Genomic DNA, 26628 nt, shown 5'->3' with positions numbered 1-26628 from the left:
AATGTGTCCCTTGATAATTTTTTCAAAGACCTTCCCCAGGATAGAAGTGAGGCTGACTGGCCTGTAGTTGCCAGGCTCTTCCTTCCTCCCCTTCTTGAAAATAGGGACCACACTGGCCCTTTTCTAGTCCTCAGGGACTTGGCCCGAGCACCAGGAGTCCTCGAACAGCCGTGCCAATGGCTCCACAATGATGCCAGCCAATTCCCTCAGCACCTGCGGATGAAGGTCATATGGGCCCGCTGACTTGGACACAGTTCTGGGATCTTACCAACTTGTCTGGAATTTAATGGTGATATTTGGATGAAAACATTTTCAGAGACTTTTTTTGGAAATTAAAATGTTAATTTTATTTCAAATTGAAATCTAAAAAACTTTTTCTTTGCATTTCCCCCCTCTTTTTCTTCCATTTTTTCCAAGAAATGTGGCTTATATCTAGGAAACGGACACAGACAGGGAGAGAGAGACAGAGAGAGACAGAGATGAAGGGGTCATAATGAAAAGTCAAACATGGTTCTATTAAAAAAAAAAAAATCCCAGAATGAATCTAAATTTGTCACAAAACAAGATTAAACATTTGTTACTTTGTTGGGTATGAATAATCAGAAGATTTCAAAAGATGTAAATATCTGTTTCTTTCAGAAAGCCCCTGTTTATTTAAAGTTGATCAAGAAAATGTAGCTAAAGCTGGTTGACACTCCTGTCATGTGACAGGTGACTGGTCTCTGACCCCAGTGACTGGTTTTTTATGGTTATAGTCAACCTTGGATCACTTTTGTCTTGTATCAGCAGTCACTCAGTCAGGTGCATTTCAGCAGCCATTCAGTCAGGAGGAAGAAAGGGCTCAGTGGGCAGGGCCTGGTCTATCAGGCTTCACTGCTCACAAGCATATTAATCAAGAACAGTCAAACAAAAGATAAGAAGAGCAGAGCACCCTGCTGTCCCAGCAGCCAACCTGTTTTTCTGTAACTCCTCCAAGGCAGTTACAGAATAATGAAGATACAGATAATGAATCTTATTTTCTCCAGGTTGAAATGGAAGGCCTGTCTCTTCAATATGGCTTCCCCATAATGTGAGTAATTACAATGACAAAAATTACCCTTCACCACCTGCTACAGGTGTATGTATGTGAGGAAGAAAGCTGTTCTCTGTCAGCTTTTTTTAACTTTAAAAGTGGCTGAGATACTACACTGATGGCCACAGAATAGAGAGAGAGAAAAAAAGACATGGATGTTGCAGATTTTGTTCCAAGTTTGAGGGTTGGGAGGAAATTAATTGCCTACTCAATCTCTGTCTCTCTCTCTCGGTCCTCCTTTGTAGCAGTCGTGTGAAGTGTCTGTATTGGAGCAGTGCTGCATTCCTGCTGCCCCAAGAATCTGACTGCTGTTGACTAGCAGGCAAAAGTACAAAATACATCAGACATGTTAGCTATGTGGATCCATTTGTGGCACAAACTGCATATCCAATGTGTTCCTTCAGAGGTGTAGGTGTGTGTGTGTGGGGCGGGGGGGGCCGGAATCAGTTACGGAGGTAAAATGTCCACAATGCCACCTAGAAGCCTTATCCTTGCTTTGAACTTCCTTCTCCTGTGTTTTCTCTTCTCTTTGGGCCCCTGCTCACACTTCCCTTCCACCTGTGTTGCTGATGTTAGAAGGAACAAAGAGGTAAAAATAGGAATGTGAGAAGTAACTGCAGAGAAATTGCAGTTAGGTTTACATGCAGGGTTCTCTGTCTCTCTCTAGACCCTTTTAATAGGGCTTTCTGCTCACCCCAGGGCAGTTCTGTGATGGCTAAACTCGTCTGTCTTATTGGCTGTTGTAGTGTTAGTGATGTTGTAGCTGTGACAATCTTCTCGCAAAAGCATTGGCGATTATAATTCTCTTGCATCCATGTAACCTGCTGCTGCTTATTTGTGAATCCCTCTGTCTCCTGTGGCAAATTTACAGGTGCAAGGTACCACAGCGAATAGGAAACTGGCTGTCATTTTGACTGAGCTGCAATCATTTCAGATAGCAACTTGGTTGCTGTTCAGGGAGTGAACCATGCAGTCACAAAGTGGCACCTAATATTGTGTAGCCTCCTACAAACAAAGGTGCCCTTGCCTGGGATTTGTGAGTTTCTCTCTCTCTAATGCTAAATCAAAGTGACGGAGGTGAGTATTCTTTCGTACCTCCTTTTGTTCTTCTGCGTATTCAGTGCATCTCATCCCACACTCTGCTTTTTTCCCATAATGGTTTTAAATTCAATACATGACAAATGAAGCCTAGTAACAAGCCTATTTTAATCATGTCCATGCGAATTATCCAGCAGTATGTCTCCTCTGTCAATCAATTTCCCAGTTGTAATGATAAAGCTTGGTTCCTCATGATAGGACAGTAATCATTGTTTCTTTTTTGGTTTTATGACCAGAATAAATAGGTTTATACAGGCTAAGTAGTGATCCCCCTCTTTCCTCTATCTCCACTTTTTTAAAAAACTTGAAACTTGGTAGCAGCTGATATAAAGTATAACTGATGCCTCTTATAGGGTTAATTCATAAAGGCCAACTCTCAGTGCTGATAAGCAGGGCTCAGGAGTTCTGATCGCCCAGAGGAAGTTTGCAGGGAAAGAATATGTAATACCTGTGAACTAATCTTGCAAGAGCGCAAGATGGAGTTTTGTGAATGTTAGCTTTAATCGGCTCTTTTCAGACAAAGAACGCCCAGCTACACTGATTGTGTGGAAGAATTCATCTCCTATTTAAAAGAAGAAATTGAATGGATAGTCCTAATTGGGAGGGGAAGGTGGGAGAGACAGGGGTATGAGAGAAGACTATGGGACGATTGTTGGGGGAAAAAGAGGAATAACGTTTCAGCAAAGGGACTGGTTTTGTGTGTGGACCAAAGGGAGAATCAAAAGTTTAGAAAGTGTGGTATCATCTTATTGGCAAAAGAAAAGATCAAGTTAAAAATCTCACTTCTATCTATATTTGCGTGCCTCAAGTTCCTCAGAGCTAACAATTTCCATTTATTTTGTATATTTAAAAGTGGTTTTATGTGGGATGGTTTCACTGTTTCTCCTACATAATTAGTTAATTGGTGTCCCTTCTTGCTTGTGTGCACGTTTCACAGAGCAGCAAAGGAGGAACAAACACTTTTAAAGCCAGAAAATGCAGTTATGAAAACCAAAAACATTCTGAGGAGGATTCATGTGGGGTCTAGTACTACTATTTTTCTCCTTGATAAAGCAAATAGTGTAAGACTCATGGGCTTCCCCTTATAACTTTTTTCTCTCCTGCACTCTTTCCGCTCACCCTCTTTGTTTGCTTAAACTTGGATTAATGTAAGACAGATCTCTAAAATTTGTAAGACAAGCTCTAACTTTGGAAGCAACCGTCACAATTCAGGTGAAAACTTCCCTAATTGTTGCAACCACATTAAAAGATCTGACTTTTCTATGTGAGCTGAACTCTACGTTAGAAGCCCGGTTCAGCACCCACAGAAATGATTAAGAAGTCTCCTGCTTATTGCATATGGACACTGGAGAAGGCCCTGCAAGTCCTGATAAGAGTACCGCTTGTGTTTGGAAATAGCAGCCGGGAGCTGCAGATACAGCCTGTGGGGAGCTGGACAAGAATCTTGGACACTGTAATTTATTTGGAAAGTAATGCACTTGGCACCGAAACTTTAAACAGCTTTCAGCCTTCAAAGCCCAACCTCCGGGTGTACAGAGGTTTCTGTTTATGAGGAACAGTCAGCAGGTCACCATATACAAAGCATCAAATTAGCCAGCCAGCAACACAAGTGGAAGTTGACGTGGGGAGGGGAACACCAGCTTAATTTTGCGTTTGGAGCCCAGTCACTGAGGGCGCGTGTAGATGAAACGAGAGCCGTGTGTGCACGACACTTCAAAGTGGGTTAAATGTTTTTGCACCGCTTTAATGGCATTGGTGTTTGCATGCATCGGCGGCATGTTGCACATAATTCCAGCCGCTGTAGCACATTCGGCAGTGTAATGCTCCTTAAATGACTTTGGGATGCAGAAAGCTAAAACCCCTCTGAAGAGTTTTAGTTTGCTGCCCTACAGTTGCAGAACAAAGCACCAGGCCCTGTGAGGCTCAGGGGCTCTGCAGGCAGCCTGGCAGCAGCCCGGGAAGGCAGGCTCCACCAAAGGAAAAAAAAAAAAAAAGAAAAAGCAGCAAGCCAAGCCTGACCTTTTTTTTTTTTTTTTTTTAATTCCCTTGGAGCCTGCCTACATGAGCTCTATGGGGACTCATTCCTTCCCTCCACAGCTGTGGTGCCCCCGCGGGACCACCCAGGTCGGGTGCCTGCAGGTGGGTGCCACCTGGGAGTGGGGGGTGCCACTACCTCAGAAGGAAGCACCAGTCTCCTTCCCCTACCCCTGCAGCCCAGAGACCCCTGCGCCCACCGGCAGCTTGCCCTCCCCTCCCCACCGCCAGAGAGGCAGGTAAGACATGGGTGTACACGAGACAGGGGTTTACTTCACCCTAAATTGAAGTGGTGTTTTTAAAAACCCACCACTTCAATTTAGGGTGAAGTAAACCCCCATTTCATCTACACAGACCCTGAGGGCTTATTGCAAATTGCTGAGTGTCCTCTGTGTCCTCCAAAGTCAGTTGGAGTTGTGCAGGCTTTGTACTTCGCAAGTGTGCTCAGCATCTTCTGCTGCTTGGCTTTTGCTGTAGGGAGGCGGGGCGATTTTGGGCATGGTGGTAGGATCACAGACTTATCCTTGACAAGGGCTGGATTATCCAGAAGCTGCTCTTGAGCAGCTGCTCTGCAGAATGGCTAATCAGAAAGTTATCCCTCTAGAGCAGTGCTGTATGAGGACTAACTTTTTGCTAGCCCTGCAAAGTCTGACATGGAAAATATAGAAATAATGACACGGGACTATGCCTAATGATTTTTCCACTGCAGGGTACATTTAACTCCCATTGACCTCAAAATGAACTGAGAGAGAGAGGTGAAAATATAAAGCATCTTGTAATTGCAGGGCTATCACATTCCCTTATTAAAATCATATCTATAAAATGGTTTGGAAGCCACTGGTCAAGCCCTTGGCCTACCAGACTTACAGTAGGTTTGCATGTTCAAATCCTGCTGATGAGGCCCTTGTGACTCAGAGCTGAGGAATCTGACAGAGATTTGTTTTGTTTAGTAGCTGAGAGTTAGGTGAGTGATATTGTTACGGTTAGCTTCTGTACAACAGAACCACTTGTTCTAACTGGGTCATGTCTGAGCATCTCAAATCTGTGGTTCCCCACATTGCCCTTGCACACAACAATATTATTAACATAATACAGCATTGAAGAACTATACAGCTAGTTTATTAATTACATGAACAAACTGCTCAGTTAATCTTGGAGATATATTATACTGTCACATCGACTTGTAAGTTTTCCTTGAGATGACAACACTGTTGTCAGGCAGTATTAAATGGAACTAATGGATGTGCATCAGTGGGGCCCAGCAATTAGCTCGGTACCCTCCAGGTGTCACTCTGATCCCCTCCCTTGCCCGAACTTCTGCTCTGCTTTCTGCTTCCTTCCCTGTTCTCCCTGACTGATTTTTCTGATTTGCTTTCTGCTTTCTACCCTATCTGTTACTATGCTGTCTGTCCCCTGTCACAGTATGGCCACAGCTGAGATACACCACCCCGTAGGCTTCATGTATTTTGGTCTGTTGTGTTTGTTGTCTGGCTGAGACCTCCCCAGGTAAACTGTCTGAGAAATCCCCTTGTTCTCCCTCTCTTGTGTGATTTGGAGAAGATATCTCCTGTTCCTGCATGCCAGCAGTCCACTTGGAGTACAGCTTCATGTGATGCCAACAGTGTCTACAGCTCTTTCCACCATAGTCACATTATCATTTTCTTGAAGTGACAAGCAATCCCAGGACTCTGGATCATAATTCATTTCTTCTTGCTGTATCTCTTGATGTATGTGCAAGTCCTCAGTGGCTCCCATAATACTTTATACTAGTGCAGCATTCTTTCTTTTGGCCCGGTTTTGGTCCTACTTCTGGTTGAACAAAATATCAGCAAGTAACAAATCATCCATTGCTGGAGCTTTCACATTGAAAAGTAAGGTTTTTTTCTGCTCCATTTTTCTCTTCAGGTTGTTTACTTGGTTCATTTTGCTCCTGGTACCTTGTGTTGTTCAGTAATCACTAAGAGCCAGAGGGTCTGACAGGAGTCTACTTTTAGTGCCTTGCTTCCAATCCATCAGCACCGTGTAATAAACTTTAGCACAACACAGCAGCTCAATCCAGCTGGCTCATGCCAGAGTCTCTTAAAGCCACAGCTCCTTTTCCCCTCTGCTTATCATAATGCATGGTTGCTGAGAATCTCACTTAAAAGATGATCTGAAACCAGGCTGGTCTCCATATGTGTTGTTTACTCTCTCGTGTAGTCATATTTCTGAATCACACCTATGGTCTATTCTTTTTTTCACCATTTGGGAGCTATGGTAAATAGCTTCTTATCCATCTTGGTCTCACAGGCCTAGTTCTCTAAGGCCCCTGCTACATGTTACATATATTTTGCGATTAACTGGTTAATCATGCAAAAATATCAGACTGCCCACAAGTGCAAAGTAATTATCAGACGATTAACTGGTTAACTGTGCAGTAAATTGAGACTAGCTACACTTGCAAAGTAATTATCACACAATAAAAATGACTATCCAGCTATAAAAAGAGCCAACCAGCTATTAAGTTAGTGCTTAAAAATATTTAACAACTGTGTAGGTGGTTTCTATTCAGCTTTAATTTGAATGTGCAGCAGGGCCTTAAGTATCTTGCTTTCATGCCAGCGTAATATCTTTAGTGGATTTACTTGTGGCTTAGAGGAAGACGAGGTCCTGACAGCTTCTTCACAACTCTCAGCCACTTTGGAAGGATAATCCCTGGGTCACTCTGAACACAAAACCTTTTCCTTTGCCACTGGTGAAAGCACAAAGCAGATTGATTCTTATAAGAGATAGCAGTAGGCCATCAATCACCTTCCACTTACTAGAACTTACAATTTATCTTCTAACCTTCCTAAAAGCCAGAAAGGTTGTAAGAGAGAGTCCCAGCTTTTGTCAAAAGCCCAGGAAAAGATATAAAGGTTTTGATATTTGTTTCCTTTGTCTGTCCCTTTTGCATCAACAACAGCTCTACTATTTACCCCTTTGTAAAATGCAAGTTTGTACATCTTGTGAATGATGCTTGAATGGAGCTTTTCTACTTCGCAAAACTTTCTGAACAGTTGTATCTGGGGAGTTTCCATGGCCTGTATCATGCTCCCTAATGTGAGTCGTCACTGCCCTCTCCTGGAGGGGAGTGCAAACCTGTTCCAGTGGGACTGATTATCTTTCTTTCCTATCAGGCTCACAGAAAAGGCAGTCAGTGATTCAAGAAAACATATTAGCAAGTGTGTTGTTTTAAGCACTATAACTTCATGCTGGAAGTTTATACAGGATCTCAAAAACATTGCCGGGAGGAGGCCTCAGTACCTAGAGAACCTCAAGCTTTTGACGTAAGTGGTACTGCTTATCACATATGTGCCTTAGTATCTCGCAGAATTAGGACAATGAAACCCAAATCCTGAGGACGGATCCCCGTGCTGTGTGAATTGATATCAACAAAGCCATGACAATATATGTCATTTTAAGATGGCCAGTTGATTGCCTGTTACATAAGCTTACATGTTTCATCTGAAACATTCAGACACTTCATTAAACCTCACTTTAGACTGCAGGAATTCCCCTTCCCAGAAGGACAGGGGCATGTTTCTGAAGAAAGTAATTGATTCTTACCCTGTTTAAGACTGCAAGGTAAGTGTGGTCCTCACATACAACACATCTATTGGCTGAGAAGACTTTCATAGCCACAGAATACTTATGTCCCCAAAGAGCTCAAAAAGAACTTCCTTATATGTACTGTATATTGTAGGTTGTGAGGCATTTGGATGCGCCAGTTAACTTGGGCAATATAAATACCCTGGCTAGACGCAACTTTTTGCTGTCTTCAGACACAGATTTCAGCCTAAATATTTTATGTAAGGATTATCTTGTATTTGCAGGCAGGAGAAAACAGGGCTTTTCTCACAGTCTGGTCATGCTCCATTGTAATTAACATTAGAGATGAGAATGAAATACTTGGCTGAGACTGCTATTTAAATAAAACACTTTAATTTTTAATTTTACTTGAACTAGGGATTTTTTTTCCAAGTGTTTTACAAGAGTAAATTGAATTAAGTCTTGCAAGATCTCCATAAGGTAAGCATATCTATTTTATATTTTAATCTTAGCCCTGTAAAGTTAACTGACTTAAAGTCTGGACAGCTGACATGTTTATAGTGTGTGACAAGCGTTATGACTGATGTTAAACAAGTGGGCAGATGACACAAACTTCTAAACTAGGGTATCTTTATCTAGCTAAGTGAAGAATTACCTGTGAAAGAATTGGGGACAACTCCACTGGTTCAGGTATCACCTGTCTATGTCTACCCCAGATAAATAGGTTTTTACCTGCTCTGTTGGCGAGGCTCTTTAATAACCTCACACAGGCAGCTACCTTGGGATAGCAGTTTGTTAGTCCAGTCCCAGTGTAACTGGCATTGGCCTGCATAACAATGGGAATTACACCAGGGCATGTGATAATCTCTCCAGAGAATTACCCAAAATTATACAGTAAATCAGGGATATAATTCAAGACTTATGACTTCTATGCCACCTCCTTAGTGTGAGTAGTTGCTCTAAACTCAAGCCAAGTGAGAAGCAAGCTTTTATGGTAGGCCATTAGATTTTGTATTACTTATTTTTTAAATTACTTTGGTACTCCCAACTTCCTGGACATGATGGGGAAAACAGAAATGAAAGAATACTACTGGAAATGCTACCTTTTATAATAATTATAAAGGTAATTGAAACACTAGAAGCACTAGAAGTAGTGAAATCTTGTGATGGAATCTATCCTTATGAATCTCTGTTTGTCATACCTAGGAATTAGGAGTAATTGTACAAAAAGCTGAAAGATATTAATCTTTGATATTTCTCTGAACCAAACTCCAAACTTCTAGAGTTCATTTGTTACTATTTATTGTTAGCTCTTGATGAGCAAGGCTGTAGTCATCCATCTGAATTTTCATTCTCTTCTGACAGACTGGCTATACTTTTCAAGAAAATGCTAGTTGCACACTAAAAAACTATTTAGCCTGCTGTGACTACTTTATTGGTATTTTCACAGACAAAAAAAAAAGTTAACCAGTCATTTACTTTTCTTGATTATACCCTCCTGGCTTCTCACTTACAATGGTAAATCATTTTATACTGGTGTATATCAGAAATAATCCAGTCAAAAGCAACAATGCTACAGTGGTCTATAACTTCACTAAGGATTTTATTGAAAGCTTGTTGAAGTCAATGGGAATCTTCTTGTTTCTGCTGTCTCTATATAGTACAGACTCAGTCTGAATTCTACCTTTTTATGTTTTTATGTTCAGCTGTTTTTGTCCTTTAAATTCTGGAATAAATGTTTACCTGCATCAGATACTAATTCTCCTGTCACCTGTATGTTTTGCTCTATGGATATGTTGGCCCTTTATAAAACATCAGTCAGAACTAACAAATAGCCAGAAAACCTTAGTCTTGTCCATTGCTTTTTAAAAAAGTGGATTCCTGAAAATTCACTCAACCGGAGCACCTGAATAAACCACATCAGCAGATGTTTCACATTCTTTAATGATGCATTAGGCTGACCTAAAAATGCCTACTTCTCAGCTACTTTTTCAACACATGAAGTAATTTAAGGAAATAGTAAAGAAGTGAATATAGTGTTGGTACTTGAAAATTCTTGTTGCATTAGCAGGTTCCTCCTTTTTGCCAGTAACATTGATCAGACTGAATTGCTTTTCAGACTTTTTTTATTTGAAATAATTGAGCAGCAGCAGGTGCTAATGGACATTTCATATACATAGCACTTAAGTATGCTTTACATAGGAGCAGGCATACTGAAACAGATGGGATATAATCTAGTACAGTGGTTCTCTACCAAGTTGCTGTTGCACTTTGTGGTTTCTTGAGGTCCTTTCAAGGGGGTCATGGGGTGCCACGCAATGTTAGCACTGTTAGGTGTCCATCCCGAACCAAGTCTAAACTTCCTTGTTGGCCATCTTCTTACAAGGAGATCTTTTTCAACATGCTTTGCAATATATATTGCACGTACATTGCAACACATGTTCCAGTATGTGTGTTTACTATCCACAGAACTGGATCTTGAAATGACTGTGGAGGTAAAGGTCATTCTACCCTCATCTCTGTGGTAGGCTCAGGGCTGAAAGTGTTTTGTTTTTTTCATTTAACTGAATGGGAATGAGGAGAAGTAAATCTTCATTGGACAAAAAATGCTATGTGCATGTGTCTATCCTCCAAACCAGATTTCAGCAACTGAGAGCAAAATGGCTGCTAACCTCTGTAGTACCGGTAAATTCTTAAACACTTCAAAGTGCAATACACAGAAATGATGGGTCATTTTCACAGCATGGTCAGCCAGTAAATACAGCAACAAACTCAGGTCTGCAAGGAAACTTTGCTCTACTTCAGTGGTTTCTCTTATGTCTCATTTGGGTTGGTATAAAACATTTTGCTGAGCAAATAGATGTCAAACCTGTATTGCACTACATGAAAGGAAAATCAGTGGTGCAACAAAAGGTGGCAATAGACACTACTGCCTTATGGTGGTGGATGTCTATTACCTCAGTGCTGGAAGAGCACAAGCAGCCTCAGCTGCTTGCACTCCCACTACCCTTGGCAGGTGCTGTACGGGCTTGGGAAGCCCTCAAGCCCCCAAAGTGCTTCCCTGCTTTCCCCACTTAGAGAGATACCCAGGAAGCTTCACCGTGCCTCTTTATCATCAGGAAAGTCTGTGTTCCACGCTCAGTCAGACCCATGCCCTGGGTCTGGCTGGGCAGAGAAAAGCCCTGCTTAACCTTCTCAGTAGGCACATCTACATGAGATGTTCTACCATGTAGTAAAGCTAATTACAGTACACAAAGCTTCTACATCTACACATGCTGATGCTACTGCACAGAAATTGGCTCTAATCACAAGTAAATTTGCTACCTGCAAATGCAAGCAGCAAATTTACTCATGATTAGTAATTGTGCAGTAACATACTTGTAGATGTCTGACTGGAAGCAAGTGTGCTGTCAGTCAGCCAGGCAGCTGGGTAGGAGATTGGTACCCCCGAGGAGCTCCCTGCTGCCAGGGAGGATCCCCTTGCCCTGGAAACAGGGAACTCTCAGTCCTGGCTTTGATCACAGTGCCGGCACTAGGAGATCCTTTTCTCCCATGTTGTAAAGCTGGTGCTGGAAGAGAAGGATCTCCCAGCACCAACCTTGCAACTGCAGAGCTGGCAGTGGGAGATAAGCATCTCCCAACCCGGGTCCTGTGACCATGGGAGATCCGCAGCAGAAGGATCTCTCAGTTCCAGCCCCATGATTGTGGAGCAGGGGTTAGGAGCTCCCTGGTGCTGGGACAGCAGGACATGATCTCTGCCCAGGTTTGGGTGGCAGAGCCCACCCTAGCAGCAAGCAGCTCCCAGGGGCAGGGAACAATATTCCAGCCCCTGCCAAGTGTGTCTCCTGGCCTCTGGGCTAGCACCAAGGGGGAGCCTAGAGCTTCTGCCAGCTGTTGCAGAGGCCAGTTTCAGGGCTGCAGGAAGCAAGAACAGTGCTGGCTAGTAGCAGTAAATCTGCTTCTGCATCCTTGTACATGTAGACCCATACCCGGGAGAGCTTACTCTTGAGTAGTTTACTTATGAGTAAACTGCTTCTGGATTATTTGCATGTGTAGACACGCCCAGTCAGATCCATCTGTGGAAGATCAGGTCTGGTGACCAGGGAAAGCAGGAAGATCACATGACCCCTTGTCCTGTATCATCAAGAGCAGGACAAAGGATGACATGTGTTCTGTGCAGTGAAGCAGATCAGCTGTACCACAACACATCACGGCACAGCTGATCTGCTTCATTCAGTGACATTATTTATTTCTAGCCTTTGTGTTGCCACTTCCTGTTCTGATAAGTGCATTTTTCTTCCCATCTGTTTGTATGATATTCATTAAGAGAGTGATGAATGGTGGAGTCATGTAACTGGAGGAGGGCTGGGCTTTGGCAGGATATAAGCCCAGACCCTGGGAGCAGGGCTGGCAGTAACATTGTGGAGGCTGCAAGGTGAACATCTGTAGAGCAAGACAGCTACAGCTCCGGAATGCCAGCCCAGAGATAACATCCGAACCAATCTGGAGGTTTGAGAAGGACATTTGGGGGTGGAGGAGGTTCCTGGGGACCCAGTATGGGGTCTGGAGTCCTGAGAGCAGGGTTGAGTGTACAGGGGCCTAATGAGGAGTCCAGGTGAGCCCAGAGAGGGCATGCAGGTAGGGGACCTCTGGAGGGTGCTGGATGAGCCTAGAGCGAGGAACTGAGGGTGAGAGATCTATGGAGGGGCCCAAGAGGGTGGACCCACAGATGAGGGAGGACTGATATCTAGAGAACTGACCCTTGGAATCCCAACTGGCCCATGTGGTGCCAGGGCCTAAGAAGGGTCAAAAAGTTGAAAAAGGCCACTGCAGAGACTGATAGAGCTGGGGGAGCCTAGGGATCTTAACTGGCCTGAGGCAGGGCCAGGGCCTAAGTTAGGTCCTGGTCCATATGTGGCCACAGCCAAGAGGAAGGGGTCAAGGGGCATGCAGCCCAGGATGAAGCTGGCTATAGTAGTGCTATTTGAGGTAAAGGGTTTGATGAAATGAAGTCCTAGAGAGAGAGAGCTGGGACCAGGAGCCTAGAGAGGAGATTGAGGTTGGGCCAGGAGACCTGGAGGTTTGTAGCCCAAGAGGGGCAAGGATGGAGTTTGGAAGCCTGCAGCCCAGGAGAGGCATGTGACATCAGGGGGGAGTCCATGAGGGGCTAGGATAGTTGGATCAGGATGGCTTAGAGATTGGTTTTGGGTAAGACCTGACACTGTGCCCTACTGGGGTTGGTTGGCATGGGGGGGCTGCCTGTGGTGGGCAGCTTCCACAAAATGCCACATGTGGGCCACTTCAGGGAAAGGCAAGCATGCGGCTCCTGAAGACCTAAGCCCCTACTGCCTTGTGGATAACACCATGGAGGGGGAAGGCCAATGGACCATGCCCTAACAGAAAAGGAAGGGGAAAGTGGGACCAAATGGTCCAGAGGCCTAGAGAGTGGCTGGGAATAAAGTGAGGGGCTGGAAGTAGAGTCAGGCCGGAAGAGTCCAGGGGCCTAGTGAGAGACTGGGAAAAGTGGGACCAGAAGGGTTCAGGAGTCCAGGGAGGCCCTAGAGAAAGAGGGGCACCAGTGGGGTCTGGAAGAGACTGAGGGGTCTGGCAGCCCAGAGCAGGGGCTGAGAGTGTGAAGTGAGAGCATCAAGGATTGACAATGTCTGCTAGGCTTGGGGCATGGTGTAGGAATCAAAAGAGGCCACACAATTAGCCTATAAAGCTTGGACTACAGACAGGTGTGGGTCATTCAGTTAAGACCAGGGCATCCTCCTGTATTTTTAATAGCAATTAACATCAAGAGGTGGCATGCGGGGAGGGTGGAGTGCCCACAGAGCAGGGTAAAGGAATTTTTTTGTTGCCTCCAGGGACTTCCTGGCCATGCCTGGAGATGCTACCCTGTGACAATGGAATACAGTTAGTATAATCAGTACCTAAAGCTTTTTCTGGATCTGAAATAGTGTGTTAAGGTTGTGCAGGTTTTAGTTTTAATCATATTTCATCTCTTTTATGTAAAGAATGTTCAGTATTTTATGGAGGTTTTATAATATTTTTGTGGTTATTACAAGTAGGCAATTACTATGGAAATTATAGACTATGCTTGAATGTTTGGAATGAGAAATTATAGATAACTTCTGGTATGTTGGTCCAGTTTCTATGGTAATCTGAATAAATGTGAATTAATTGCCTTTTGTTGCCATGGTTCTTTATGATAAATCCAGTCTGTTAATGTTGAAATATACATGGTTATACTTTATTCATGTCTTTGGTACTTGTTAACATGCCTTCTAGGTCACTTCATGTCTTGTCTTATTTTCCTGGTTTTGGACTATTTGCTGCTGTTAACCCCTTGCTGTATTAAATTGGGCCCAAATGAAAAAAGGTGATGTCTATTGAAGTTGAGGGGAGAGCTCCCATTGACCACATGAATCTCTGGGCGAGGTCTAATGTGATTCTTCTTCTGTAGAGATTGAGAGATTGCAGTTCATCCTGCTGCTGCTGCACGGATGAAACAAGAAACAACATGAGAAATAGTGGCTACAAACTTGGACAAAGGAGCAACCACCCTACGTAAAAACAATGATCAGGCCTAGTAAAATAGAAATATTGGTGGAAAGATAAAAAAGAGAGAAATCCTGAAGAATTCATGCCAGTAGAAAATTTTTCTGTTACTCTTGACTGATGCTGTTATGAAAACATTGCACTGTGAAGTGTGAGTTAGCGGTGACAAATGATGATGTGTGCGGGCGCTACGTCTTGGCAGTCACTATTGCACAGACTGGAGTTCAGGGGAACAGCTGGTATTACCAAGTGGCAGGGTATATATTTCCTTCCATGTCTTGCATAGTAGTGTACATATTTATGGTAGAATACACAAGCAACTATCCCATCAACCCTCTATTAACTGCAATCCTGTAAACACTTTAACCTCCCTGGACATTCCAGTGCTGATCTCAGAGCAGCTGTTCTTAGATAACAACACTTTAAAAAATGAACTTGAATACAAAACAGCAGAACAAGAAGTCATCCACAGACTGGATTGTATTAAGTAGGGCCTAAACAGGGACTACGGGTTCTTATCCCAGCACCTGGATTAATTTTTGTGACCCATTTATCCCTTGTTTTTTTTGTTTGCCTCTCAGCGTTGCTCCCTCTCCATCCCTTCCCTGTCTTCTTTACACAAATCACTGTATCTGATACACTGCTCTGTGCATGTCTTTTCATAGCATCTGATCAAGTGAGCTCAGGCTCAGAAAAGCATTTGTTATATATCTCTGTTTATAAAGCACAAACCTATCCTCTACCTTGAATACATACTAAACAGGCTCCTATGATAACAGTGGTTTGTCTCTCACATAAGAAATGTTCAATATAGTCTCAGTTATATGAACACATCCAATATCCCCATGTAACAGCTTGTGGTCCTTGGGGTCGCCATGATCTTTCCCAAAGCCCCCTTATCGTGCCAAGCTGGCCTAAAGGGCAGCCTCAATTTTTGCCCGCCACATCTTTGATGGAAAATATGCAGTAGGGAGGCTGCCTTTTGCTCATTTTGAGCACAGTTTCTTGCTGTACACTGGCCCTGGGGCTTCTAAATTGCTTGTGGGCCCCTGTTCTGTATTGGGTGTTTCGGGGCACCCTAGCCTTATGGGCTATGTGTGGCCCAAACCACCCGTTTACCACTCCCCAAGCCTCGTTGGTGGAACTGACGTTCTTCGGTCTCACTCTGCGCCCTCGCTGGCGCTCGGGCTCTCCGCCACCCTGTCTCACACTGCGCTTCACGGGCGCTCGGGGTCAGTGCACCCCCAATGCTGTGCCCTCTCTGGAGCTCGGGATCCCTATGCCACTGTGGGTCCCCTATGAGGCCTCCATCCCCTAATAGTCTCGCCCAAGCCACCGGTGGCAAACAAAACAGAAACACAAGCTTCTGGGCTATAATAAACTCTAGCTGCCTGGCTATAACCTTATAGCCACCCCAGGAGTGCTCCATCTTTTACGCATCTCAGGGCTGTGCATAAAAGCAGACCTCTCCCCCCTGCTTGCTCTGAGAGAGCTCCTTCCTCCTGGGCTGCTGGCAGGGAGCCTTTTCCTGGTCCTAGCCCTGGGTTTATGTGGGCCTAGGGCCCTGCCTCCTCTGGCCAGCTGACCAGGTGCAGGTGCAGCCAATTCCCTTATTAACTAGTTGTCCCGGCAACCTGCACCTGGGTTATCTCTGCTCCAAGAGTAGCAGGCATCTTAGTGCCCTGCTAAACCATATAAGCCATACAACTGGCACATCACGTTTGTGCTGTATTATTAATCACTAATAAATGATTGATTTGGTTATATATGTGTGTGTGTGTTGCATGTGTGCACACCACACCTGCATTAAAAGAACATTATTCAGATCACAAAAGTTAAGCACTCAAGTTAGGAAATGCCAGAATTAAGGTTATCTATGCAACCTTAATTCAGTTTTCTAATGCATGCACTTCGATACAGTCTCTTATTACATAAGCACATGCAGTTTTTTTTTTTCAGAAGCCTGCTGCATTCAGTGCCCAGGATGGACAGTGTTGTCTTTGTAAGTAGCTGTTCGATAGGCATGTGCAAATAGGCAGCTATTTGATTTGGCTTTGGGTCCGGCTGATTCAGATTCCAATGATCTGATTTGGAGCTTCAGATTGGTTTCCCACTTTGATTCAGCCGAATTGGCTCCGAAGCTTCGGAGCCATTTTGGAGAACTGGCCATAGGGTATAATGGGAAATCAATGAAATATCTGTAACTTTGTTTTGTATCTGATTCAGATGAAACTTGCAGGGATGGTAGCCTCTGCTGAGAGCATGAAGCCTGCCAAATTTAAAGGAGATAGGTCCAGGGGTTTGGGTGAAACTGCACCCCAAATTCTTGACAGCAAAACTCATGTCTCGTGTATGTGTTAAGCCACAGTGGGGGTCAAAACTGCAGGGATAGTAGCCCCTGCGGAGGCCACAAAGCCTGCCAAGTTTCCAGGAGATAGGTGCAGGGGTTTGGGGGAAACTTCACCTCAAGCTGCTGACAGGCAAAACTCATGACATAGATGACCCTGTGTGTGTTAAGGCACAGCAGGCTGAAGACTGTAGGGATGGTAGCCCCTGTGGAGGCCACAAAACCTGCCAAGTTTCAAGGAGATAGGTGTGTGTGTGGGGGGGGGGAGAGGGGGGGTCGGGAAAACTGCACCCCAAATTCCTGAAAGCAAAACTCATGTCATATGTATGTGTTACGCCACAGCAGGGTGAAAACTGAAGGGGTGGTCACTTCTGCTGAGGCCACAAAGTATGTCAAGTTTCAAGGTGATAGGTGCAGGGGGAGTCTGGCTTCTGGGCCCCTGCACCTCTGGCTGCTGACAGGCAAAACTTGTGACACAGTTGACCCTGTGTGTGTTAAGGCACAGCGGGGTGAAAACTGCAGGCCTGCTAGCCCCTGCTGAGGCCATGGAGCCTGCCAGCTGTTAAGGAGATAGGTGCAGGGGTTCTGGGAACATGCACCCCTAGCTGATGACAGACAAAACTTGTGACATGGGTGCTTGTGCAACTGACTGTGTCTATCTTGGGGCAGTTGATTGTATTGATTCTTTCCTCTTCTTAGTTTGTGGTTTTGTAGGTGTTAATCCTTGCTCATAAACTCATTACATTAGCTAGCTACTGTGTATTGAGCTGGTCCTTGAGTGAATCATGATTGATTGGCAACTGGTAACACAGTAGCCTAGCAGCCAGGCCTGCAGTCGTCCCTTCCCCCACCCAACGCCCCAAGACAGACACAGCTGCACAAGCACTCATGTCACGAGTTTTGCCTGTCAGCAGCGAGGGGTGCAGGGCCCCAGAATCCAGACTCCCCCGCACCTATCTCCTTGACAGCTGACAGGCTTCGTGGCCTCAGCAGGGGCTACCATCCCTGCAGCTTTCACCCTGCTGCACCTTAACACACACAGTGTCACCCATGTCATGAGTTTTTGCTTGTCCGCAGCTTGAGCTGCACTTTTCCCCAAACCCTTGCACCTATCTCCTTGAAACTTGGTAGGCTTTGTGGCCTCATCAGGGGCCACTACCCCTGCAGTTTTCACCCCATGGTTTAACATACACACGACACGTGTTTTGCTTTCAGAACTTTGAGGTGCTGTTTCGCAGAAACCCCTGTCTGTACTTATTACCTTGAAACATGGCACGGATCATGCTCTCAGTAGGGGCTACCATCCCTGACTGTTTCATCCAAAGGACAACAAAGTTATAGATATTTCATTAATTCCCCATTAAACTCCTATGGCCAAATCAGCTCTGAATCTTTTCTGAAGCAATTCAGAAGCTCCAAATCAATTCGAAAAGCCTAAAGCTTCCAGCAATTCAATTTGGATTAATAGATTCGGCCTCCAAATCATCCAAATCATCTCTGAATCATAATCCAAAGCTTTGCACAGTCCTACTGTTCAGTATTTTAGTCAATAAGTGGCCTTAGGGTATTTGGTGCCCAGTATTCAAACCTTGCTCTGAATACAAGATTAAATGCCTTATGGGAGGAGGGTTTCTGTGATGCCCATGGCTCAAGTATCAGAGTGGATTTCTTCACAAATATTAAGAATCTTATTTTCACAACACCCCTATGAGGTTAGGAAACAGTATCGGTCCCATTTTCCAGGTGAGGAAAGTGAGGTACAGACATTAAGGTACATTTTTTTCTAATAGTTGTGAATGCTCAGTTTGAGATAACTGAGATGCAATTTCTTTTAGAGTAACTTGCACTATGCAGCCAATTTATGTGCTCAAAGCACAGCTCCTATTGACTTCAGTTTCAGCTCTAAGAATTTAGTATTTCTGGTACCAGAAAATTAGGAACACACAGCTCGAGGTCAACTGTGAAAAGTGTGGTGTAAATGACTTGCCTACCACTGCAAAGGAACCCTGAGGAATCCAGTCCTCTAGAGGAAGCCATCAACTCTGTCTTAACCTTGGCTTTATTTATTGTTTTCCTTCAGTCTTTTGCCTAATCCACTACACAAGTTACAACTTCTGTAACCAGAGTAGCTATGGTACTATAGAGAATATAGAACCAGACAATACAAGTGAGTCACAGCAGAAGTCTCATTATTACAATTACAAATGTTCCTAATCCTGATGGGAAATTCTATGTTCTAGCCTATAACCTGCACTTCCCCTGCTTCCAAATCAGTTGGGGAAAATTGAAGTGCACATTAGATGTGAAGAAAAGGGATCCCCCTGGGTTTGGAAGTTTGGTAGGGGGTAGGGTGTGTTGGTGGCAGTGTTGATTGCTGTTAATCTATGAGTCTTAGCACTTAACACTGCCACCACTTCTCCCAACTACTGTTAAAGGTCTGGACTTGTAGGGAGCCCCTCTCCAAGCACATGGTGGATTGGGCCTGCATGATGTATTGAACTGATAAAGATACCTAATTTTATTATTCTGTGTTTTAAAATAATTGAAACTAGCTTAGAAATGAAAAATCCCCTACTTCAGTCCTACAGAACCATTTCACACTTTCACACTAGTTCTAATATTCTCTTACCTATAACATTTCCTTGCTGATTACCAGTTCCTTAAATTATATTTTCTTTAGCCTATGTGCTATGTGCTTTACATAACCCTGGCTAAGTGGCCTAATCTATCAACTCCTTTAAAGCATCTTAGGCTGCTTACAGACGTGAAACCCCCCAAAACAAAACAGTGCTTTTCTTTAAGCTTAGCATGCCCCCTTACCAAGCACAGCACATGCCCAGAAGAGGCATCGCATTAGATTGACCCAACTAACCCAAGGTCTGTATAGATTGTGTGCTTCAGCAGGGCTTTTTAGCACTTTTATCTAATAGCTGATTGAATCAGCTGTTAGATAAACATGCCCAAAAGCCCCGCTGAAGCCTGCAATCTATGCAGATGTTGGGGAGCCAGGTTGAACTAGAGTGCTTCTTCTTCTGGTACAGTGCTATTTTTGTTTGTTTTTTTCCACATCTGTCAGCAGCCAGTACAGTCTACAGCAGGAATTCCCAACCGGAGTGCTGTAGCACCTCATGGTTTCTTGAGATCCTTTCAAGGACACTGTGCAACACCACACAATGTTGGCACTGCTAGTCTTGCAAACATGATTTGCAAGAGAAACCCAAAGATTTATACCTGGAATTCATAGCGTTATAAACATTCTTACCTGTTGTGGTGGTCTTTCTGAGTTCTTTGCAAGAGAAGAATTGCTTTATTATTTCACTGTAGTAAAAAATGAGTGAAAAACTAAGAGCTAAAAAGTTTAAGAACCTTTGGTCTAAAGATCATGTAATTGAAAACTATGTCAAAATGTGTAGAGGCGAGGAGTTTGAACTAAGGTGGCTCAGGCACTCCTTAATTTTTGAGTTCCTGCCCTTGCAACCTTAGTTTTCTATTAATATAACATTACATGAGGAATTTCTAGGCTTTGACAAAGCAAGTGGGGAAAAAAACCAAATTGTGTCCTTTGTGTGGCCCCATGTGTCTATCTATAAGAGTCATTGTGTTTGGAACAGCTACATAAACTTTGGCTATTTGAGTTAAGAGGGTAGAGGTGGATGACATTTTTTGATGAATAGTAAATTCACCAAAAAAAAAGAAAAAAGAAAAAAAAAAGGAGTTTTAGGACCAAAGGTAGGTTCATTTTTTTTCTTTTGGTAAATATTTTCAGTTGAAAAAAGGAAGAAACCATTTTGAAAATGTCAGAACATTTCATTCTGACACTTTAAGACTATATTTTTTATTTTTGGAAAGGCTCCAAAGTACTTTATCTTTTGATGATCTTTTAAATGAAATATTTGCTTTCTGCTTCAAATCTCCTTTGTTTTGGTTTGTTTACAAATTATTTAAATTTCAAAAAGTAAAATTTAAAAAATATAAAACCAAAAATATTGACCCCAAAAGCTTGCAGAAAAGGACAATTTTCTTGCCATTTTCCAGTTGGTTTAATAAAAGGTATCATTTTGGAACAGAGAGTTCTAGTTTTTTGTATGTCTTTTTGTCTCAGACCAACACAGCTACCAAGTACATCCCTGAAACATGGAAGATGCCGAATTTTAGCCAATTTTGAATTTTAAATTTCATTGCAGAATAACAAGGAAGTCTTTTTACCTCCCTGCTGGCCATCTGACACCTCCAGGGAAGGAATTCTACCTGATCAAAGAGCTACTCAACACAGCTCACAAAGACACTCTCATGGACCCAGAGGAACAGACTTCCATCTTCACCTCCCTCTGTGGAAAAATGAAGTTTATTTCCTACCTATGGAGACTTTTACCATCTTGTACTATCTACACTTTTCCCAGAGCCTGATGAAGGGATTATGATCCCAAAAGTTAGCAGAAAAGGACAATTTTCTTGCCATTTTCTAGTTGGTCTAATAAAAGGTATCATTTTGGAACAGAGTTCTAGTTTTTTGTAAACCAAAAATAAGACTGTCCCAGGGAGGGATGTACAAGTAAACTCCGTACCTGCGACAGGAGGCGTGGAGCAGGAGAAGCGGCAGGGAGAACCTGCACGGCTCATCAGCTGCTTGTTTATACAGCTATGGCTGGCCGGTGACATCAGCTGCGGACGCCGGCAGGCAAAAATAAAAATGGTGGATGACGCCACAGAGGAGGAGGAGGGGGGAGAAAGAAAGAGAGAGAGAAAGAAAGACTTTACTTTTACTATTTACTATTTACTATTTTTAAGCCACAGCACCAACCTCAGTGCAGGAGTGGCGACCCTCCTCTCACCGCAGCTGCAGTATGACTCAGCGGTGGCACGAGAGGTTGTCCCTGGCCGGCGGCTGACCGTCCACATCACCCTGGTACACCAGAGCTTGCTCCTCATCAATGTCTGTGCACCCACCAATGGGAGAGAGAGGGTAGCCTTCCTAGAGACCCTGGGCGACCTCCTGTGTGATGCCAGTGAGAATGCTGACTTGCTCCTCGTGGGTGGGGATTTCAGTTGCACCGTCGACACGCTGCTAGACAGGACGGGGCCAGAGCCGCACCTGCCTTCAGCCCGCAAGCTGCGGACCATGGGCGACGCCTGGCGGGTCCTCCACACTGATGCGCGCCAATACACCTGGGCAAAGATGAGTGCCAGTGGGATCACCATGGCCCGCCTCGACCACCTTTACATTACCCAGCACCACCTGCCATTAGTACACAGCAGCTGCATCATCCTGTCAGGCCTTTCAGACCACGCCCTGGTCTGCTGCTAACTGAGCCTGCCTGGCAGAGCATGCATGTGGGCCCCTTACTGGTGCCTCAGCATCAGCCTGCTCCAGGATACCCACTTCAGGGATTGCTTTGCCCACCTCTGGAGGAGCTGGGAGGCTGCGCAAGCAGACTACCCCTCCTGGCGGCTGTGGGACATGGGGAAGACCCAGATTTGGTCATTCTGCCAGGAGTATTCACAGCTGGCAGCAAGCGAGATCCACCACTGCACCCAGGAGCTGGAGGAGGACATGGCAGAGCTTGAGGCAGCCCTGCTCTGTGCAGGCAACAACGTGGTGCTCCTCGAGAACCTCTGGTCCTGCAAGAAATGCCTCTGGGAGCTGGCGGAGGGTGTGGCCCATGGTGTGTGGGTTCATGCCCGCTGCCAGGAGCTGGCAGAGGCTGACACCCCGACTGGCTTCTTCGGCCTGGAGAGACGGTGGGCTGCGGCAAAGACGCTGGACCATCTCCAGACCTGGAGCCTGGCGTAGTTTAGCCCTGGAGCAGGCTTGGGCATAGGGTTGCTAGGACGACCAGTTTCCTTTTGTTTTTCCCCAGTTGAGAAGGGGCTAAGGAGGGGAAGGATTTGTGAGCTACCCCATGTATTGGGGCTGAGGGGGGAGCACCTCGGAGATTTCCTTTTTTTTGGTTTCCCTGAGAGAAGGGGCAAGAGGGGAGGAGGAAGGCAGAGTGGAGGCAGAGCCAAGAAGACAGATTTCTCATTGTCAGGCAGTGTCTCGGGGCGGCCAATGGAAAGGACACAACTCCACAGGCCGGCCAAAGCCAACAAGGAGCAATCGCACCCGAGGAGGAGTGAAGCTGGGTGTAGGGGAGGCGGAGCCCCATGAAAGGACTGCTGGGCGAATCGTGGGCCACCGAGTATATCCGACGGCCAACCCCGACCACTGAGTAACCAACAAGTCATGGCAGGTGAGAACGGGGAATGCAAGTTGTGGAAGGGACACCTGCTTGGTCAAAAGGGCAAGCCCAGAGAACACCCAACGTCTATCTCACGGGCAAGGGATGCTCGAGAGCGGATAGTTGAAGCCCAACGGCCACAAAGACACTGGATCAAATGGAATATTATGGGTTAATTCAAAATGTTGTTTGTTTTTTTTAACAATCTGTTGGATTGCTTCTGTTCCTATTCAACCTGAAACTTTTTTCCCCAATTGTATTCTTCCAACCATTATATCAAAACCTATTATTTCTGCTAGTAGTTTCTCTCTTTAAGCGCTATAGTAGGCTGTTACCCCGTTTTATTCAAAGAGGTGAAGGGACTTGATTCTTGTATGTAAGCACTTACAGATGACAAAGATACTTCATGTGGGGCCTTTTTGATCTTATTGGAAAATGTGTAATAAAATCTGTTGTTGGAAGTTAGTTTGATAAGTCTAACCTTGCAATAAGACTAAATTTCCTGGCAGCAACAGTAATTGTACATCAGAGCAGTTTCACAGGAGGGGTGATGGGCTCGCAATCTATTGGGCATAGTTAAAATGTGATGTTATTTTTGTCAAAGTTAAGCATTAATCCTGCTTTTTAAAGTTCTTTATTCAGTGTGGGTTTGTTCACACTAGCAATTCCATGGTATGGAGGGGCCTGGGCTTGCCCTATCTGTGTCTTGCCTTCTGCATCCACATGCATGCTCCAAACCTGGGCATATACCAGTGAGGCTGCTCAGGGTATGGTCATAGGGGAATAAGTTTAGTGTGATCTCACCAGTGAACTTCTGGCACTCGTGGACATCAGCAGGCATGGGTGGGCAAGACACAGATGGGGCATGCTCAGTGACCCTTAGTAGTTGCGCTTGCTGCAGCCTTGGTGCAGACAAGCTCTGTGTGCATTTAGAGACTGGGTGAGGATAGATGCTTCTGGCTTTGAGATTTACAGATCTCAAAGTTCCCCCTGTTCATCTCCTTCCTTTATGGGCCATGAGGAAAATGGGGATTCCTATATTGTACTCAGCCTGCTTATAGCACCAGGAGTTCTGCTTTAAGATGATGGTTATAATTAAAATCACATGTTTCAGGGCTTCAACTGGCTGCCTGCCAGAGTTAAATGTCCCCTCTTCCCCTCCCAGTGCAGAACAGGGTAGAGGTATTTTGTTTGCTTTTCACTTTCTCCCAGCTAGACATCAAACGTGGGGGGCAGAATGAACCAGTAAGAGAGTGGACAGAACAACTTCTCTCTTTGATTCTTGGCTGATGTGTTTTGCTTGAACACTCATTGTCACACTGATTGCTACTTTGGGGAGGGGGATTGGTAAGGCCCTTGGGGTGCCAGGTTCTTCCTAGCAGCCTAGGTGCAGTACATCTGCTGAGATCACCTTGAAAGGTCTTGGGCATTGGTGGTACCCTGCTGTCTCCTGTTCTCTGTCAGTCACAATTTAGTGCCCTGAAGACTGAAAGGCTTTGATCTAGCTGGAGTCTGTAGACTTGGCAAAGAGTACCGAGCTGCAACTTACTGGCTTGCATCATGCAGAAAATCAGACTAAATGAACTATGGTCACTTGTAACCATGAAACTCAGGAGCAGTGTAGGAGGGACATCAGACCTATATTTTGGTCAGTGGGTTTCACAGATATTTGCTGCTGGTGAGACTCAGGAATCTTGGTTTCCATGCTATGTTCCTTATCAAGTAGGGTAGGTGGGCTGTACTGGGCCCAGATTTTCCTTCTTCCAAAGCTTTGACCCCTTCTGCTCTGTTCCCTTAAACCTCTCACATGTAGTTATTTCCTGCCCTTGGCTGTTTGCCCCAGGTCTGTTCTCCTTGCCTACGCAGACTCTACTCCTTAGGATTCTTGTTCCAGGCCCTGTCCCCATTCTCCCAGGCCCAGTTACCCTTCCCAACTTACTGCCTGCATCCCAGTACCTCTCTTCTCCTCACAAACTGTTACAGTCTCCCTGTCAAACCTGTCTTAGAATCATTATCCCAGCTCAGATTTGTCTCCTCTCCCATTAGGTTCCAGTATCCTAAGCATCTCATATTTAAATATTATTTTTTCCCACTGCTCCCTGCCTTTTTGCTCCAGTCTCCATCCCAACCTAGATCTCCTCTCATCCCAGTTGCCTTGGCTAATGAGGACTTCATTCCCTATCTAGCCTTTTCATCTGATCATCAGTGTTTCTTCCTTTCCCCTGCCATCTTCCTATGGAACATTTGGCCAATCTTCATCACTTTCTCCCTGGTCTTTTTGTCTCAGTCCCTTTGTTCTTACTTTGCAAAGCCCAGCTGAATTCAATAGGCTTATTCTGGACTCTGTGTATGAGCTGGTAATCTAGCTAGGAGCAATTAGCTGCTTCTGTGCTTCTGGGGCCATTTGCAGTGTGAATTATTAGAACTTATGGGCACAGGCGATGCATAGGATGGGTACAAGGGGGCACACACCTGAGATTGCTGGCTTCTGTGGGTGGTTGCCTTTGTTTTTTTCTTTCACTTACATTCTCCATTAGTCACAGTAGTTGCAGATCCAGTCATTTAGTCTTCCTTCCTGTGCCAGCACTGGCCTAGTGTTTTCCATTCTTCTGTCATTTGCTACAGCTTCCATCCTTGGTGCTGAGACCTATTTAAGGGTTCCATGTAAAGTGTCCCATGAGCACCCTAATTTATTTGGTATCTACATACAAAACTGAACAGGAGTTTCCTTCTTCATGTAGGAGTTTGTATGTTGGTATCCAGGATGTGCATCCCATATATGCCCAGTATTTCCTTCTGATCTTGGTGGAGAGGAACTGCTAGTTGGCCATTTTCTCCGTTCACTTTTCTGGGGGTCTGGTCTTTCTATTAGAATAGAATGCCTGGGATCTTTTGTAAGTAATCCCCTGTACTCCCCCCTACCCCCAGCTACCACTGCCAACAAAATCTATTCGCTTGTTTAGCACTGTAGAAGATTTACAGGTCTTGCAGCTGTATGCTAGCACTGTGATTATTTTAGCTAAAAATTCTCATTTGTTCTGGTGCTGACTTTGTTAAGTTTCTGTTTCCCTATGTTACTGAACTGAGCAATCATTGTGGATTTTGTTCCTATCCTTCATGTCACTTCTCTCTTGAGGTTTCCATTGACTAGCGTCATTGGTGAAATGTTCTGTCTTTTTGACGTTTTCTGCCTTCTAATTCAATATTACTGGTTTGACACTTGGGTTTAAAGCAGGGGTGGGTAAAATGGTGGATCCAGCTGGTGGCCAGACTCCATTTTCCAGCAGCTCCTGCCCCTGTGGCTGGGACTGGTTTCCATGGAGACCCCAGCAGCAGCCATGCTGTGATAGCGTGAGACTGGGGTTTGCATGGAGACTGGCCCCAGCAGTGCTGGCAGGGCACAGAGCTACTCTGAAGCCTGGCTAGGTTCTTCTAGCGGTGACAGCATGGTCTGTTGCTGGGGCAGAGCCACAATCTGCAGCCTCCATGCTCCAGGCAGGGATGTGCAGGTAGTGGGTTGTGACTCTGCCCTGGCTCCTTGCAGCAGTGACAGCATGGTTCAGAGCCAGGACAGAGCTGCGATCCACTGCCTGCATGTCCCTGCCCAGGCTGCATATCATGGCTTTGCCCTGGCTCAGGATCATAGTTTCTAGGGTCGGAAGGACCTGAGCAGATCATCTAGTCCGACCCCCTGCCATGGCAGGAAAGAATACTGGGGTCAAATGACC

The 26628-nt window shown here is 44.8% G+C and overlaps 1 long non-coding RNA gene across 1 annotated transcript in view; it reads left to right on the top strand.

Moving 5' to 3' along the window:
• Window positions 1-928: 928 nt before the first annotated feature.
• Window positions 929-26628, top strand: part of LOC109324625 — a 30624-nt gene continuing 4924 nt past the window's right edge. The window contains exon 1 of the long non-coding RNA XR_002104972.1: window positions 929-1069. This is a non-coding gene — a long non-coding RNA (uncharacterized LOC109324625). The remainder of the gene's footprint in view (window positions 1070-26628) is intronic.

This window comes from Crocodylus porosus, unplaced genomic scaffold, assembly GCF_001723895.1.
Source record: "Crocodylus porosus isolate Cpor-Errol unplaced genomic scaffold, CroPor_comp1, whole genome shotgun sequence".
In the NCBI taxonomy this organism is placed as follows: domain Eukaryota; kingdom Metazoa; phylum Chordata; order Crocodylia; family Crocodylidae; genus Crocodylus; species Crocodylus porosus.
This window is presented reverse-complemented; position numbering and strand designations above follow the sequence as displayed.